The following is a 7,531-nucleotide window of genomic DNA, read 5'->3' as shown; positions in this document are numbered from 1 at the left end:
AACTGAACTTAGATGAACTCTCAATGGAGAAACTCCATTAAATGTTGCACTATACATAAATAGGAACAAAATATTGTGTACAATGTTGTGTCCTTCACATAATTGTGTTGCACCTTAAATAATAAGGAATACTCTGCCTATCTCTAATTGACCAGATCTGCATTCTGTGTTGCACTATACATAATTAGGAATACCCTGTTGTGTATATTGTTGTAAAGAGAAAACAACAATGATATGCTGTATATATTACAATAATCTCCTGCGGTGCAAATGTACAATCTGCGGTTAATATTTACAAGTTTTTATCATTATTTATGGCTGACTTATCTCCAGAAACTTATACAAAGCCTTGCAAACAAATCATATTTAATCCCCCCCCCCCACCACCACCATCTCACGCTGCACTGAGCCATAGTTCACATTCATTGGAAAGAGCAACCCAGTGCAGTCACTGGTGCAGGAACACGGCGCAACGTGCGGCATGTTGCAGCTCATTGAGTTCTGCTTTGAATGACTCATATAGCCGCAACAAACACACACAGCACCATCCTGTTCTATAGACAGTGTAATGGGGAGGAAAAGCAAGCGGCACCTTGCTGTGTTCTCCTCCATAATGGGCATCCCTGATCAGACGTTCATCAATCTGCCGTGGCGAATTGATGCACCATATTGAGGAAATTCTGTACACATGTTGGATTGATTGTTCATCCCAGACTAGAATTGTCTGTGCTCTTCTGAGCAGGGTCCTCTCCTTCTGTGTCACTGTATCTGTTTGTCATTTGCAACCATTATTTAATGTACAGCACTGGGTAATATGTTGGCGCCATATAAATCCTGCTTATTAATAATATCAATCTGATGTGTGTACTGCCTGAAGGCAGCAACCACACAGGCACAGAAGTAAAAATGTATAAATAACAAAATAATGCCACCAGATGCCAAATGTTTATTGTGCATGGTGGGTGATTCCTGCACAAGCAGCAACAGATCAGATTATTATAAATATCAGATTATTATTATTAGTATTCCATTTTGATAGGTCAGTTACCTCCTGGAGGGTAGTGAAATGCGTGTGAAAATGAGTGAATAGTTGCAGATCTAATATTTTTGGGAAAAATATGAACACGGGGGGGGTTACATTTCTTTAATTGATGGCAGTGGGGTGGCAGGTGGGTAGGGATCTCATAGACTGGACTGTCTGCAGCTCCCTTCTTTCCCCGTTAGGTCTCTCCCAAATTGAAAATGAGCTTTATTGAACAAGTTACATGTTGGTGAAAGAAAGGTGGAGGAATATAAAGGGGATGGAGCCTTAGGAGTAAGGCATAGGGGTACGCTGGATGAGCAGACTATGGACACCAGCGTTCTCCCCAGCTCCTATTAGCAGGGCGCACCACCCGGCACTTTTCAGTAACTACCCAGCTGTTTTTGGGTGGTTATTAAAAAATTAGGTCACAATACAGGGAAATATACTAAACATGATGAGATTAGAGTTCATTTTTGCCCCTCTCAGACAATAGCTAATAATGGGGCTGATTCATTAAAGGCTGCTCACTTACCACTCAGCAAGGGATAATTCACTCAGCTTAGTGAATGCGGTGAAAATTCACTTTGCAAGGAATACCTCACCCAATCACGTACTCGGAACAAGAACCTTGTTTGAACATGATTGGATGAAGTCAGCAGCTTCATCTCATTTACTAAGGCTACATACACACACCCCACTGCACTCTCTCCCCTTCACTTTTATTATGATTGTGCGTTCATTTTTTGATTGTTCGCAAGGACGGACCCATGAACGATGTTGGATGAGCGTTGTACACACGCAGATTCTCATCTAATACTAGCCCTGAGGCGAATATCTTACACGATCCTTTCCAAGGACAAAAGACTGCACGATGCATGAACGAGCGCTGTTCTGCTCTATGGAGAGGGAAGGGGGAGAACGATGGAGCAGCACCCTGCTGTGCTCTCACCCCTTCACTTCCATTACGATTGTTTGTCATCTGTGGATCGGCTAGGACAGTCGTTGGAACGATGAGCGCTGTACATATGCTAGATTCTTGTCCCATATCAACCCTGAGGCGATTATTGGATGAGAATCATCTGATGTGTGTACATAGCCTAAGTCTCTGCAAATAGAGAATTCACTTTGCAAAGAAAAAACAAGCACATGAAAAGAAATCGAAAAGAATAGGGATTTAAAGAGAAACTAAACCCAAACCTGCAAAAAAAAAAATACACTTACCTTCAATCCTGCAGGGCAGTCCGATCGCTCCGGGGGTGTCCTGCATCGGGTCCTGCGTCGTCTCGGCATTCGTCCCGGAGCCGGCACTCTGGGCGCCACCATCTTCTCTTCTTCTTCCTGTTCTTCATCCTACATCACCCAACCCAGGCCCGAGATCGGCAAATTTTTCTCTTTGAACAAAAAAGCTCCTTCTGCGCATGCCTGAGATTAGGGCATGTGTAGAAGGAGCGCCCTAGAGCCTCACGTAGGTATCCCAGGAGGCTTTGCGCTCCCATTCATTCTTGACCGCCTAGGTGGCTGAGAATTAGGAGGCGATGCTGCACCCTTTAAAAAAAAAAATAATTTTTACCTTACATAAAAGGGTTCTCTACCTTTTTATGTAAGGTGAAAATTGTAAGTTTAGGTACGCTTTAACTTGCACATGATTGGATGAAGTCAGCAGAACTTTATCTCATTTACTAAGACCTTGCAAGGGGAGAATTCACTTTGCAATGATTACCCAAACACATGCAAGGGAATTATTATTATTATTTTATTATTATCTAAAAGAAAGAAAGTTTTGCTTCCACATGATTGGATGAAATCAGCAGATTTATTGTTTATTAACCTTTGCAAAACAAAAATTCACTTTGCACAAAATAACCATTCATACACAAAGAAATCAAAAGAAAGTGATTTTTGCTTGCATGTGGACAGATGAAGTCAGCAGAGATTCTATTTACTATGCCATCTAAAAGAACGTGATATCTGCTTGCACATTATTGGATGAAATCAGAAGAACTTTATCTCATTTACTAAACCCTTGCAAGGACAAAATTCACTTCGCAAAAAATAACCAATCGCATGCAAGGAATTCTAAAGGAAATTAGATTTTGCTATCACATGATTGGATGAAATCAACAGATTTATTGTTTTTTAAACGTTTGCAAAAGGAGAATTCACTTTGCACAAAATAACCAATCACATGCAAGGAATTCTAAAAGGATTTTTTTCTTGCAAATGATTGGATGAAGTCGGCAAAGATTAATGTGGAACTAAATTCAAAAATGCCTAAAACAAAAAAAATCCACTTATCTTTAATCCTGCAGCACAGTAAATCGGTCTGGGGGTTTCTTACATCAGGTCCCGCGTCGTCCCGGCATCCTTCTCCGAGCCGGCGCCATCTACACCTCTTCTTCCTGGTTCTTCCTTCTACGTCCCCTGACACAGGTGCGAGATCAGGTGACTGCGCATGCGTGAGATCGGCAAATTTTTTTCTTTGCACAAAAAGGCACCCAAGAGCCTCCTAGGATTTGTGGCGTAGGTATCCCGGGAGGCTTTGCGCTCCCATTCATTCTCGATCGCCTAGGCAATTGAGAATTAGGGAGCGGTGCTTTTTTTTTTTTAAAAAAAGGGTGCTGCACTTAAAAAAAAAAAAAGACTTTTTACCTTTTTTAGAAGGCTTGTCTACCCTTTTATGTAAAGTAGAAAGAAATTCTGAGTTAGGGTACGCATTAAATTTTGCTTGCACATGATTGGATGAAATCAGCAGATTTTTTGTTTACAAACCTTTGCAAAAGGACAACTCACTTTGCACAAAATAACCAATCGCATGCAAGGAATTCTAAAAAGATTTTTTTCTTGCACACGATTGGTTGAAGTCAGTAGAGAATAATCTCATATATGACGCCCCTGCATGGGGAGAATTCACTTTGCAAAAAGAAAAAAAAAGAAAGTGATTTCTGCTTGCACGTGATTGGATGTAAAAGAAGAATTCACTTTGCACAAAATACTCAATCATGCACAAAGAAATGTGATTTTTACATTGGACAGATGAAGTGTGCAGATCATTTTATTGTGAGTTACTTCCCCCTCCTTCTAGATTGTAAGCTCTTTGGGGCAGGGTTTTCTCCTCCTCCTGTGTCTGTTATTTGCAACCCTTATTTATTGTACAGCGCTGCGTAATATGTTGGCTCTATATAAGCACTGTTTTTTAATAATAATATTAATAATAATAATAATTATTATTATTATTATTAAATCCTCGCAGGGGTAGTATTCGCTTTGCTATGTGAACAGCCTAGAATGCTTTATAGCCTAGAGTGAATATCTCCTCCCTTTCTCCCTCCTCTCCTCTCCTCCTCCCTCCCTGCTCACAGCCCTAATGGCCCGGAAGCAAACCCAACCCAGCAGGAAGCAGAAGCTTCTGCTAAATCTGTCTGGGTCCTCCACCCCCCTTCTTCACAAATCTGCCTCTCCTCCCCCCCCCCTCCCCGAGCCGTGGAGAGGGGGTGACCCCCCCATCCCGAAGACTGAGCGGTAGAGAAGCGCAACGTGTCAGCAGAGCCATCATCAGGGACAAGCCAGGGTGAGGAGGCGGCAAGTGACAGGGGAGACGGAGGGAGGGAGGAAAAAGTGACAGCTACAGACAGATGGGGCTCACATGTACATAGCGCTCACATAGCGCAGCCGCAGCACGATTCTAGCGGTGCGTGCACACAGGCGTACAGGTGGAACATCTGACAGCAGGGGATGGGGGGGGGGGTGACAGGATCACATGTACACACAGACGTGTAAACACGACAATCTCTTCCCGTGTAAACAGTCCTGGCGAACCGATCGCAGCTAGATTCTGCTTCTCGCTACCGGGGGGTCACCACGCAACTAACAATCTCAATTACATTTGCGAGATCTTTTCATTAGACGTCGCACTTTGCTGACTACGCATTTCACGACCGCCGGTTTTGTACACATGACGGCTGTCTACGCACTTTGCGATCTCGAATTGCTTATTTGCTAATCGCAGAATTTTATATTATGACGCCTGCTGAATTCTAACAGGCTGGCAAAGCATTTTACTATCTCGATTATATTATTTGCTAATCGCAGGATTTGATAATATGACGGCTGCTTAATTCTAACCGTCCTACCTACGCATTTTACAGTCTTGATTTTCTTATTTGCTAATCACAGGATCCTATAATGCAACATCGCATGATGGCTGCTGCTTAATTCTAACAGGCTGCCTACGCATTTTACATTCTCGATTTTGTTATTTGCTAATCGCAGGTTCTTATAATGCAAAGTTCCTGCATGATGGTTGATGCTTAATGCTAACATGCTGCCTACGCATTTTACAATCTAGATTTGCTTATTTGCTAATCGCAGGATTTTATATGACGGCTGCTTATTTCTAACAGGCTGACTACACATTTTACAATCTCGATTTTATTATTTGCTAATTGCAAGACCTTAAAATGCAACATTGCCACATGACGGCTGCTGCTTAATGCTAACAGGCTAGCTACGCATTTTACAGTCAGTGCTGACAATTGGATTTTAGTATTTTCTGACCGCATGATCTTATTCAGCGACATTACCGCACGGCGGCTGCAGCCTTCTGCTTACTGGCCGGTCACACATTTACAATCTCCTCGGACAATTCAACTTTTAATACTTCTGATCATCCAACATCACCTTGCGACGGTTGCAGCCTTTTGGTTACGCTTTTTACCATTGCTACAGCCAAAGCAATTTTTATATTTAATAATTGTTGGAACTTTTTTGCACAATTTTTTATTTCAGCTGCAGCTTGCCATCGGGCCAGCTACGCATTTTACACTTCATCACGACAGTTTGATTTTATAACATTTGCAAAATCTTAATGCAATGTTGAAGTAGAATGGCTGCAGCCTCTTTCTTAGGATCTAGCCATGCATTTTACAATTCTCTCGATGATCTGGTTTGATCATGTCCAAGCAAGGCCACCGTATGGCTGCAGCCTCTTTCTTAGGATTTTACTTCAACTGCTGAAAATTGTATTTTTAGGACTGAATGTTACGGGATGCCTGGGTATGTTAATAGAAGATTCAGATTGTACAAACTGATTGTAACCAGATATACCCAATTGGTCGAACTATACAGGTTGAGATTTCTAACAATCATATGAATAGATGGGACAATGCAATGTGTGCTGTCAGTTTATTAGTCTAGAGGTGTCCACACATACTGCAATCTGATTGTATGATGCCTGTAATTATCTTTACACTTGCTGCCAGGGCCAATTTATCCAATCTGTCCAATCTGATCCGGGTGCTAACACTCTAATGGTATTTCTAAAGCTGGCCATACACATTACAATCTTTTGTACAATGGGTGTAGCTTATTTAAATTAGGTTTGTGTTTCATCCAGTTGACTCTCTTCTATTCCTATATAAAGATATCAACATGCAGACATGCTGTACTTCTAGCCATGACCTTCTCCCCAACAGCCAATCACAGAGTAGCTTGCATTCTGTGACTGGTCTGTGATTGGCTAAGGAGAGAAGGGGGTGTGTCAGTGGCAAGGTGCTGTAGTGAATGAGCCACAGAGTACAGAGCTTCGTCAGGGCTAAACGTCTCTTTCTTTGTGGACTTTTGATTTCATGTTTGCATACACGGCTGTTTGTTACGTTGTATCGATGAGTTTGAATATTGCATTTGTTTTTATATTATAAACTGAGTGCTGATTTGCTGTGACTTGTAGTTCCTCGTCCTATACGGAGCTGCAAGAAGAGACCTGAAGCTTATGGAGCAGAGATGTGACAGCCTGGGGTGCTGGGATTTGTAGTGCTCTGAAATCTAATAATGAACCATAGTAGAAACCCCCCCTCCCTTAACACCATAGTGCCACCTAGTGGTCATTTAAAGACTTGGTATCCATGGAGACAGGAAAAATACTGCATGGAGTTAGGAAGGTGCAGGAGAATTATAAAGGAAAAGGAAATGCTGAGCTGAAGATTAGATATGTGCTGGTGCCCAGATATGCAGGGTATGGTATATTGCTAATTGAGGGGAGAACAAATTAGCAGGCCCTAAAAAATCCCACCTGTCTCCCTTCGGGGTGCAGGACCTTACAGAGAAAGTGCCCCAGCCCCCCACACATGGCAATTTTGGCCAGAGGAACATTTATTCTGGGCACTGGGTACTGTCATAGTTTTCCAGGTCAAATCAAATCTGGGACAGGTGGGTAGTATGTTCCCAGGCATCAAGGACAGCCCATTAGGGACCATCCAGGTCCTTGCAGGCAATGTATAGACTCCTCAGGCAGGACCCCTAAGGCTTCTGCAGGCAATGTAAAGACTCGCCAGGCAGCTGGGACAGGCCCTTGAAGACCCATGGGGCTCTTGCAGGCAATGGAAAGACATCTCAGGCAGCTGGGACAAGCCCTTGAAGACCCATGAGGCTCCTGCAGGCAATGTAAAGACTTCTCAGGCAGCAGGGACATGCCCTGGAGGACCCCTAAGGCTCCTGCAGGCAATGTAAAGA

The 7,531-nt window shown here is 42.7% G+C and overlaps 1 protein-coding gene and 1 long non-coding RNA gene across 3 annotated transcripts in view; one reads left to right on the top strand and one right to left on the bottom strand.

Annotated features, from left to right (window-relative positions):
• LOC140339433 (uncharacterized) overlaps positions 1 to 7,531 on the bottom strand; it is a 15,069-nt gene that overhangs the window by 3,140 nt on the left and 4,398 nt on the right. The window lies entirely within an intron of this gene.
• The window catches only part of FOXJ2 (forkhead box J2), a 16,597-nt gene continuing 13,473 nt past the window's right edge, over positions 4,408 to 7,531 (top strand). For both annotated transcript variants that reach the window (XM_072424142.1, XM_072424141.1), the window contains exon 1: positions 4,408 to 4,592. The gene's annotated coding sequence lies outside the window, so the exon portion shown is untranslated. The remainder of the gene's footprint in view (positions 4,593 to 7,531) is intronic.

The sequence above is a fragment of the Pyxicephalus adspersus genome, chromosome 10 (genome assembly GCF_032062135.1).
Source record: "Pyxicephalus adspersus chromosome 10, UCB_Pads_2.0, whole genome shotgun sequence".
In the NCBI taxonomy this organism is placed as follows: domain Eukaryota; kingdom Metazoa; phylum Chordata; class Amphibia; order Anura; family Pyxicephalidae; genus Pyxicephalus; species Pyxicephalus adspersus.
This window is presented reverse-complemented; position numbering and strand designations above follow the sequence as displayed.